We start from the raw sequence: 10644 nt of genomic DNA, 5'->3' as shown, positions 1-10644 counted from the left end.
AGAGAGAGTGTGTGTTTTGGGTGGTGAGATAGAGATACAAAGAAGGATATATATATATATATATATATATGGTTGGGAGAGAGAGAGAGAGAGAGAGAGAGAGAGAAGGAGGGGGAGAGAGAGAAGGAAAGAAGGAGGGAGATAGAAACAAAGATGGAGGGGGAGAGAGGAAGAATAAAGTGAAACATATTAAAGGGCCATCATATGGAAGATGAAGCCATTAACATCAGTTAGATTATGGATAAGATTTAGAAGTCACAAAATTTAGAAGAAAAATTTAACTATCCAGTAGAAGATTTTAAAGGATGATGGCTAGAGTTAATAAAGAAGGGAAATTATTGTTGTATGTTGTGTATGTGCTATATTCTTTGCAAGACTACTTTCACGCACTGTACATTCATTGGGTGAACCAGATGAGTCATAGAGTTAGTGAAACCTGTCCTACTCGGGTGGTTAGTAGGGTGGAAAAAACCCCACAAAAGGCAATTTTTTGCGTTTATTTTTGGTAGTATTTGTCACACAGTTTATGTCTTTAGTGGTTTTGTGGTGCATTATGGTTTTACCTATGGTTTTGTAGTTTCGATTAAGGAACTATAGTTGTATTCTAATCTAGTAAATGGATTGGCAGTTTATGGATGTTGCGGGATATATATCTATATATATATTGAAAAAATCATTTTAGTTTTCTCAGTTTTGGTTTCTGGGATAAAATCTCTATTTTAATGTGTGTTTGTTATTGTATATTTTATGTTTTATTAAGAATTTGTTTGCAACAATTAATTGTACAATGTTAAAACCTACATTTGGTATTAGAGCAATTTTGGTTTCAAGGGGACACCTTTGTGGCTAAGGGGTTTGGCTTGAGCCTATGGTAAACCCTATTATACTGGGAGATCTGCAAAAGTGATTCTTGTGGTGAAAGGAAATGACGAGTAGTTCAAAGATAGAGATTGATAAATTCAATGGGTAGAGTTTTGAGCTATTGAAGTTCAAAACGAAAGATTTGTTTGTGGGAAAATATTAGTGGATCATCGTGGATCTCGGTTCTACACTAATATGGATGTTAACAGAACAATAGACCAAGTTGGATCGAAAGGCAAAGAGCACAACATGATTATGTCTCTCAAATTCATTATTACTGAATGTCTCAAGGGAAGCTACAACAAAGGCTTTATGGATCGGGTTAGGAGATTTGCATAAGTCTACGTTCCCACTGAAAAAATTGTTACTATGAAAAAATTTATATACACTAAGGATGAAGGATGGAGACATGGTGACATAGCGTCTGAATGCCTTCAATATTGTGGTAAGGCAGCTATTATCTATTGATATTAAGACATTAGATGAAGACAAGTGTATCAATTTGTTGTGTTCTTTACAAGATTCATGAGATAATCCATTGTTGTCGTAGGTAGTTGTGCAACTACCTTAAGTTTCGTTGAAATAGTCTCATCCTTGTTATTAGAGGAGATGAGACAAAAAAACATGAAAAATTGGAGCACAAATACCTTGTCTGTAAGAGGATGCTTCCAACATATAAATAACAATAAGTTCTCCAGTGGCAGACCTAAATCTAGAGGAAGATATAAATCTCTGAGAAAATTTGTTAAAGTATGTTGGAGATATGGAAAAAAAAGGCATTCTAAGAAAGATTGTATGATGTAGGCCTAAAGCTTAAAATTATTTTGAACATACCTAGTAAATTTATAATTCATACCCTCAAGTCTACTTCAAAACCACCACAACCTCAGTGAGTTTATATATATATATATGATCGAAAGGGAAAGGAGAAATATCACCCAAAATCCCGAAAGAACCACCGTAGCTGATATCCTTTATTATATTATCTATATAGTCGGAAAGAGGAAGGCTTACCCTTTTGTGTAAAAACCACTTGGCTCAAGATTTTTCATGGTCGTCGAGACCAAGTGCATATATCTATTATATATCGAGCACCCCTTTATAAGCTCCCGATGTTTTGATTTTCTTCTCGCTTCTCTCAACATGACCAAGTATCGAAACTTGGGTCAAGTCCTTTAAGTTTGGTACAAAAATCTTTATCTATCGGGACATGTCCTCCCAGGATTACATCACCCCAGTTTGTCCCAAAAATGCACACAAAGGGAATCCTATGGGAGACAGACTCCCGGGAACGAGAATTATTCCCATCGATTATTTTTCTTGGCTCCATTAGCTATCGTACTAGGCTATTTTTTAAAGAACACAAGTCTTTACCTCTGAGATGAGTCAACATCACTCACAAACCCTTGTTAGTCTCGTCCTCCAATAAAATTGCTCCACATCACCTCGACCTTTCACAAGTCACCAACTTTACAAATCACCTTGACTCTTCAAAACTATGCGCAAAGGCTTTTATTTCGGGAGATGAACTCTGGGATGTGAATATTTCTGTCAATCACCGCCCTCAAGTTATGTCTAAGTGATTCCCAGCTTCAATATTTTCAATGGTGTGCATTACCTTTTCCACTTTCCTTATTGTCCAATACATTTGGTCGACCTCATCCCGACGTTCTCCACGTCACCAACTCTTCCACATCATCCTGGTCCTTCTCATCCCGGTGCTTCCCTCATGTGCAACTCTTTCAACCTTCTAGGGAAAGGACTCACGGGACACGTCACCCCGGGTCTGTCTCTTCACGAATAAATATTGAAAAAACTTTGGTTACATCTATCGGTTCTTATTAGGTGAGTAATTTCTATCGAAAAGGAAAAATGACTCAATGCTCACCTCTTCTCCCTATTTATTCAGACCTCGACTCCTTGGTGATTACAAGGCCTCGTACTTCCTCCATTTTGTACTCCAGTCTCAAATCCTCAAGGGTTCCAACATAAAATTATATAGGGTTTATTATATGGACGTGAATACCTCTATTTTGGTTATAGGGATTTAAACAAAACTCGACCACAACACAGTACCCTGCAATGCTAATAATATACACGTGCACATTCAAACAAATATATATGAGATTACAAAAGGATTGGTTTGGTATTAATTGAATTCAAACTGCACTCACTCTACATTGCATATTTTATTAAACTCGAGCATAAATAAATACATAAGTGCACATCCTTCCATATCCATGAATAATGGATTGGATAACTGAATTTAGCATCAAGAAAAATATCTCAAACTTATTCAATGTTCTCTTAATAAATTGCTAATAATAAATAGATTACCTGGAAAACAAATAATTCTCATAATCTAACCAAAATCCACACTTTGAGGAACCAACTCCTTTTGTAAAAGTTTTTGAACTTCTCAATAAATTTAGCTTTTGTTAATGCTCTTGCAACATTGTAGATCGAAACTTCCTAAGAAAGGGAAGGGATTTGAAGATTCTCCCTTTGTAGAAGCAAAAACCTCCTCAAATGGAGGAGATGTGTATTTGATTTCTTCAAGTGCACATATAGATCATAAGGTGTGGATGGTCGACTTAGATGCATCCTTTCATATGAATCCTCACAAGGAGTGGTTTTGCGAGTATGAAAGATATGATGTGGTGATTTCTTCATCGGAGATGACCCAATAATCAAAATCATAGGACGAGGAAAATTCAAGTTGAATCTTGTGGGTGGAATGATTAGAACACACCCTGGTGTTTTTCACATGCCAGGTTTAGCAAGAAATTTGATTTCTATAAGCAAGATGAGGGATTTAGGTGTGTAAACGGTGTTTGGAAAGGATACATGTAGGATGGTTTAAGGAGAAATGGCATTGCTAAGAGGAGTTCGGATCAAGATTCTGTATAAGTTGTTGGGAAGCACTATTAGTGATGGGTGCAATAGTTTCATTGTTTCTAAGAGTGGAGCAGAAGAAGGAAAATTTCTTACAGTCTTTGGAGAAAATTTTATGTTGTGGCATTAAAGATTGGGATAGATTAGAGAGAAGGGCCTTTAAGTACTACGTAGTAATGGCATGGTATAAGGTATGACTAATTTCTCTCAAGATTTGATTTTTGTGAACACTGTTTATGTGGGAAGTCAAATTGAGTAAGATTATGCTCTAGGGCTAAAAGGTGAGAGAGAATATTACAATTGGTGCATAGTGATGTGTTTGGACCTATGTTGGTTCCATCACTAGGTAAATTTGTGTACAATGTCTCATTTATAGATAAATTCTCAAGGAATACAAGGATTTATTTAATCCTTAGGAAGAAATCTGAAGTCTTTGACAAATTCATAGAGTTTAAGTCTCTTATGGAAAATCAGACAAAGAAGAAAATTAGGTTGCTGAGGACAGAAAATGATGGAGAACTCTGTGGGTATGAATTCAAACAATTCTTTAAGAAGTGTGGTATAAAAAGGGAAAATACTACTCCATACACACCTTAGTGGAATGGAGTTATAGAAAGGATGAATAAGACATTGATGGATAAAGCAAGGAGCATGCTTAGTGGTGCTAGTTTAGGATAGGAATTCTGAGCAGAGGAAATAGATATTGCATGTTACATAGTAAATAGATGACCTTCATCAACGTTGGATGATAATACTCCACATGAGTTATGGATTGGTAAGGAACATTCTCTTAAACATCTTAACATATTTGGTTTTGATGATTATTCCCACATTCCAAAGGATAATACGAGTAAAGTAGATAAGAAGGATGAAAAGTGTATCTTTATTGGATTTAAAGATTGTCTGAAAGATTATAAGATTTGGAACCCAGAAACTAAAAAGGTAGTGTATAATTGAGATGTAATATTTAGAAAAGTCAAATATGTTGTAAGAAAAAAAAGTCATACCAAGGGAGAAAGAACTAGAGAAGATAGAGTTTGAATTGAAAGATGATGAATATGAATCTACAAAAGAACGAGAATAAGAAGAGGAAGAACCATAGGCATTGGAATTGAGGAGATTGGTTTGGTAAAGAAGGAAAGCAAAAAGGTATGCTCCACCTAATTTCCATTCAAATTTTATTTTCTTATTTCCGACGATGATCTTAGAACTATTAGGGAGGCAATGTATTTAGAGGAAGGAAAACTCTAGAAAAATACCATGGTTGAAGAAATGGCAGCCTTAGACAAGAATAAGGCTTCGGATCTAGTGGAGTTTTTGGGTAGAAGAAATCCCATTTCTAGAAAATGGGTGTTTAAGAAGAAACCGAATGCAAAAGGTAGAGTGGAGAAATACAAAGCCTAGTTAGAAGTAAAAGGTTATTCCCAAGAAGAGGAAATTTAAATTGGTGATATTTTCTCTCATGTTTCCAAGTTCGCTTCTATTAGATTTATTTCATCTATTTTTTTTCCTTTCATTTTGAAGTAGAACGGATGTATGTGAAGGCAACGTTCCTATATGGGAATCTAGAAGAAGAAATCTACATGAAAGAATGATTTATTGTGAAAGGAAAGAAAGAGTTGGAATGTAGGCTAAAAAAAATCCGTATATGGGTTAAAGCAATCACCAAGGATGTGGTACCAAAAAAATGATATGTATATATTTGGACTTGGCTTCACAAAGAGAAAAGCATATCATGTGTGTGTATTTAAAATTAGATGGTGATCATGTTATTTATTTGGTCTTGTATGTGGATGATATGTTGTTGATTGGAAATGATGGGGAAATCATCCAAGAAGTGAAAACTCAGTTGTTCTCTAAATTTTACGTGAAGAATATTGGTACTATAAATTTTATTACAAGCATGGAAATTAAAAGAGAATAGACAAACAATTTTTTTTGGTAAAATTAGAGGAATTATGTCGAGATAATATTGCAGATATTTAATTTGCAAGAATATAAACTAGTGAAAGTACCTATTCATGTAGGTGTGAAGATGTTTGCAGGACAATGTCTCAAGACATAGGAAGATGAAGAGGACATGTCCCATATTCCATCTGCTAGTGCGGTTGGAAGTTTGATGTATCCAATGGTATGTACTAGACCAAAAATTACACATTCAGTGGACAATAGTAAAGAGAGTTTTGAGGCATTTGTGTGACACTATTGGCTATGGATTATGTAACCAAGGAAGACTACAAATAGACAGAGTGTTGGACATACATAGGTTTTGTGATGAAAATTGGGTTGGAGATCCAGATCGTAGAAGATCTACAAGTGGGTGTGTGTTTAACCTATTTGGAGGAGTAATCAGTTGGATGAGTAAGAGACAATATATAATGTCATACTCAACTATAAATGTTGAATACATGGCAGTGACTCATGCAAGCAAGGAATAAATATGGTTTCAGAGATTGAGTTAAGGTATTGAGCTCGTCTAGTGAGTTGTGAGAATAGATTGTGATAGTTAGAATGCAATCTTCCCAGTGAAGAACACAATATACCATTCTAAGGCAAAGCATGTTGATGTTCAATATCACTTTGTGAGAGATATGGTGGAAGAAAAGAAGGTGTTGCTAGTGAAGGTGAAAAATTTGAAGAATTTTGTAGATTCATTAACAAAATTTGTGAATACTGAGACATCTGTTAGTGTAGAGAAACAATAGGCATTATTTCCCTAGATTGTTGAACATGTACTCTTGTGCCCCTGTGTGCAAAGAAAACAACAAGTGGAAGAATGTTGGGTATGTGCTATATTCCTTACATCACTACTCCCACACACTATTTGTTGCACTTGTGGGAGGGGGGTTACAAAGGGGGTGGAAGCCCCCTTGCACGGGGGTTTGGGGGCAATGTCCCCCACATAATAATAATAATAATAATAAATTTAAAAATGATGTTTTTTTCCATTTATTTTTTGCTGTTTTTGACGCATGTTTTTGTTCGTTTTTAGAGATTTTGTGGTGCATGGTGATATTTTTCATGGTTTTGTTGTTTCAGTTAAGGAACGATGATTGTATTCTAATCCATGGTAAATGGATTGGTAGTTTAATGATGCCATATGATATATATATATATATATATATATATATATATATATATTAAATTGTAATATTGTACAAAATAATATATTGAAAAAATCTCGTTACTTTTCTTAGTTTGGGTTTCCAGGAAAAAATACTTTGTGTTAATGTGTGTGTTTAGCATTGCATCTTTTTGGTTTTATAACAAGTTGTTTGCAACAATTAATCATACACGACTAAAACATAAAATACATGGGCTAAGATATGGATTCTAGGACACCAACATGAAGATGAGTCAATACAAACTTGAAAGTAGTGGATAAAAGAGAAGTCAGAATCATGGACCTAGTAAATGAAATCATTGTAAAATACAACTCAAAATTTGACACAAACAAAACATTTCCAAAACTGTGATTACCATCAATCTCATACACAACACAAATTATAATGAAGATAACATGTCCCAAAAAGAAAGTACTTCTTGAAAAGGACAAACATAAGAACGACAAACTACAAAGTATATTGTACCTCACTTTCGGAAAGTTGACAAGACCCAAGACCCATAGAAAGAGGAAGGGAAACCTATAGTTCTACTAACAACCATGACAGGGAAATTATAACCCGTGACCTTAAAGCTCAAATGAATCATGCAAGATATAAGTATATTAATATTTGTGGATTCAACTAGTACTTATAATTGTGTAGAATTCAACTTCACTAAGAAATTAAAATTTTTCGTATACCCCTCCAAGGATATCATAGTTATGAATGTTGATGGAAAAAATGTCGAGCGAGTAGGAAGGTATCATAAAGTATCAATTCAAATACAAGAATTAGAACTATAAATAGGATTCTACACTTCACCCCTTTGTGAGAAGGCTCCAGTGCTATATGTTGAATGATTAATGCAACTAGGTACTTATAACACCAACATCAAAGAATAGTTCATCTTTTCTTACAACACCAACGTCAAAGAATAGGTACTTATAACACCAACATCAAAGAAAAAACATGAAATTGAAAAAGCTTTCATCTTTTCCCTTGAATACACCTAGATAAAAAAGATCACAACCTAAGGCAAGCAATCCACTCTTACCATCTATATAAAAGTGTCACAACCCTACCCTACGACATGGATCTGACCATATCAGTGGGTGTATATGGTGTCACATTATACCTTTCTACAAATTAATTTGTTGAAGTGCTAATATCACATGGAAAATTATCTTTGAATTTCCTCCCTTTTGTAAAGCCCAAGAAACTCACTTGAGAAAGTCTATTCTATTTTTTGAACAATGGAACTTTATATAGCTAACAAACATGTTTTATACTTACCTTAAAATTTATGAATTTGAAGAGCGCGCGAGATTTACAAAGGAAATATACCAACAATTTTTTGGTGAAATCATCAACCAACATCATAAAATGCCTTACTTTAGAGGTTCAACGTGTTTGCATGGTTTGAGATGCCACGGTTTACCAAATCCAAAACCTCTTTATCTCTGCAAGTTTTGTCATCTTCAAAAGTCATTACCATAATACAATGCTATAGCAACATCATAGTGCAACTTTTTTTATAAAAATGGTCAAGCTTTTATGACGCAAAACAAAACACACCGAGGGATCTTTTGCATCTCTTTTCAACATACGCTCCTTGAAAGTGTCATTTTGGTGATGACAATTACAATACGTGGAGAGTAATGTTTGAAGAATAACATTTTAGAGTTAATTTTACATCTTTTTGTGTAAAGAATGTGTCCTCCATCATTTTAGAGTCACTATGCATTGCATTGCATTGCCATCATTATGGGTTTTGTTAGTGTCACGTTGATGATATAGTCTATTTTATGGCATCTTATTAGCATCTTCGTAATGTCATTGTAATTTGTTTATGTGATGTTTTAGAATTATTTTTGTGATTTAATTTTTCATTGAGTGGTGTTATGGCGTTGTATTGGTATCATGATTACATTATTTTAGCATCAAATTTGTATATTGATATTTGTTAGCATCTTCGTAATGTCATTGTAATTTGTTTATTTGATGTTTGAGAATTATTTTTGTGATTTAATTTTTCATTGAGTGGTGTTATGGCGTTGTATTGGTAATCATGATTACATTATTTTAGCATCAAATTTGTATATTGATATTTTATTATTTTGATTTGTTTAATTATATATATATATATATATATATATATTTGGAAAAAATATATATACATAATTTGTCTACAATTGATGAATTTGTTTAATTATCATTATTAGTATTATTGTTAAATTAATTATTATAGATCATTTTGATTATTGTTGTTTATTTAATTGTTGCTATTCGTGTGTAGATATTGGTTTTATAAGACTTACGTATTGATGAGATTAATGAATAATATAATTGCATTTCACAATATAGTAATTATGAGAAGAAAAGTCATGTATGCATATAAATGCATTACCTCATTAACATTCAGTGGATTTATTGGCATGATTAGAGTAAGAAACCATTTATCTGTAAAAACAGTTATGGAATTTTATGACACTATCATTCAATCAATTTCACACCAAGTAAGCAAAAAGTCATGTATATATAAATGTGACGATAATATTTGAATTTAAATCATAAAATAACCATGTAGTTTTTTCTACCTATAAGCAAGTGGTACAATGCTAGACTAGGGAAATGTCAAATTTGTATGCAACATTATTTAAAAAAAATATGTACACATAAGGAAAATAAATCAATTTGACATCAAAAGTTAATCCAATTGTTGTCAGTCTGCTCTTCATATTATGATCTCACATGCTCACTTTGTGAAAAATAATAAAATAGCAATAATTCAATAAAATAAAATAATTGCTAATAGTTAAATATGTACTAGAAAACATATAAGTTGAAGAATTGTCAATACCTTTTGACTCCTCTACACCATCCTCAAGATCATTGGTATCGAAGAATATAATATACTGCCAATAAGAATTCCTCAAGTTATAGATATTTTGTAATAGGGATGCATGATTATGCTCCGCTAAGTAAAGAATAATGACGATTATTGTAAGAAATACCTTCACTCTTTGTAGTCCAGAAGCAAAGGCACCATTATTAGTGCACATAAGTTGTCACAATCATGCAATAAACATTACATCGAGAGGAGCGATCGAAGGGAAAATCTCGTTTGGCTGATGTGGATTAGACTAACCACCTCCGATAGCCATTCATGATGATGTCATGGGCAGAGTGGTGTTCTTATTATATGTTCATATTCTTGCTGACCAAAGGAGAGTTGCACCATAAATGGTCACCACATAAACAAATCATAACAATTTGCTACCTACTTCTACTCTTGCATACCAATCAAGGAAAATTTTCTGTATTTATGTAGTTTAACATAATGGATATCCATGTTGACACAAAGCATATAGCTTCATAGAGGACATAATCGATACTTTTGAAAGATGGAGGTAAAGTAGGCATATTAGAGAAATCAGAGTATTAGACTAACCACCTCATTTTCCACTTTTTATATGCCAATTGATGTTTGAAAATGACATTGATCTACGTATATCAACCACACTTACTAATGTGGTTATGCTAGTTGACGATTTTCGTGCATGGGGAGAAATAATAGATGACTATTATTGATATTATTTTTATTATCAATATTATAAATAGTCCACTTTATTAATATTTTTTTTTTTGACAATAATGGGTAGTTTTTATTTATGATTCAACAAAATAGCTGCCGAGGACTTTAACAGGGCTTCTCTGTAATTCATTGTTACAAATTTGTGATTGATTGCTTGAAAGTGCTCTTATCATCAGATTTTTGCTGTTC

This window comes from Pinus tabuliformis, chromosome 7, assembly GCF_031772625.1.
Source record: "Pinus tabuliformis cultivar Carrire ecotype Pingquan chromosome 7, CPIR1, whole genome shotgun sequence".
Lineage (NCBI taxonomy): Eukaryota > Viridiplantae > Streptophyta > Pinopsida > Pinales > Pinaceae > Pinus > Pinus tabuliformis.
Note: the sequence above shows the minus strand (reverse complement) of the source record.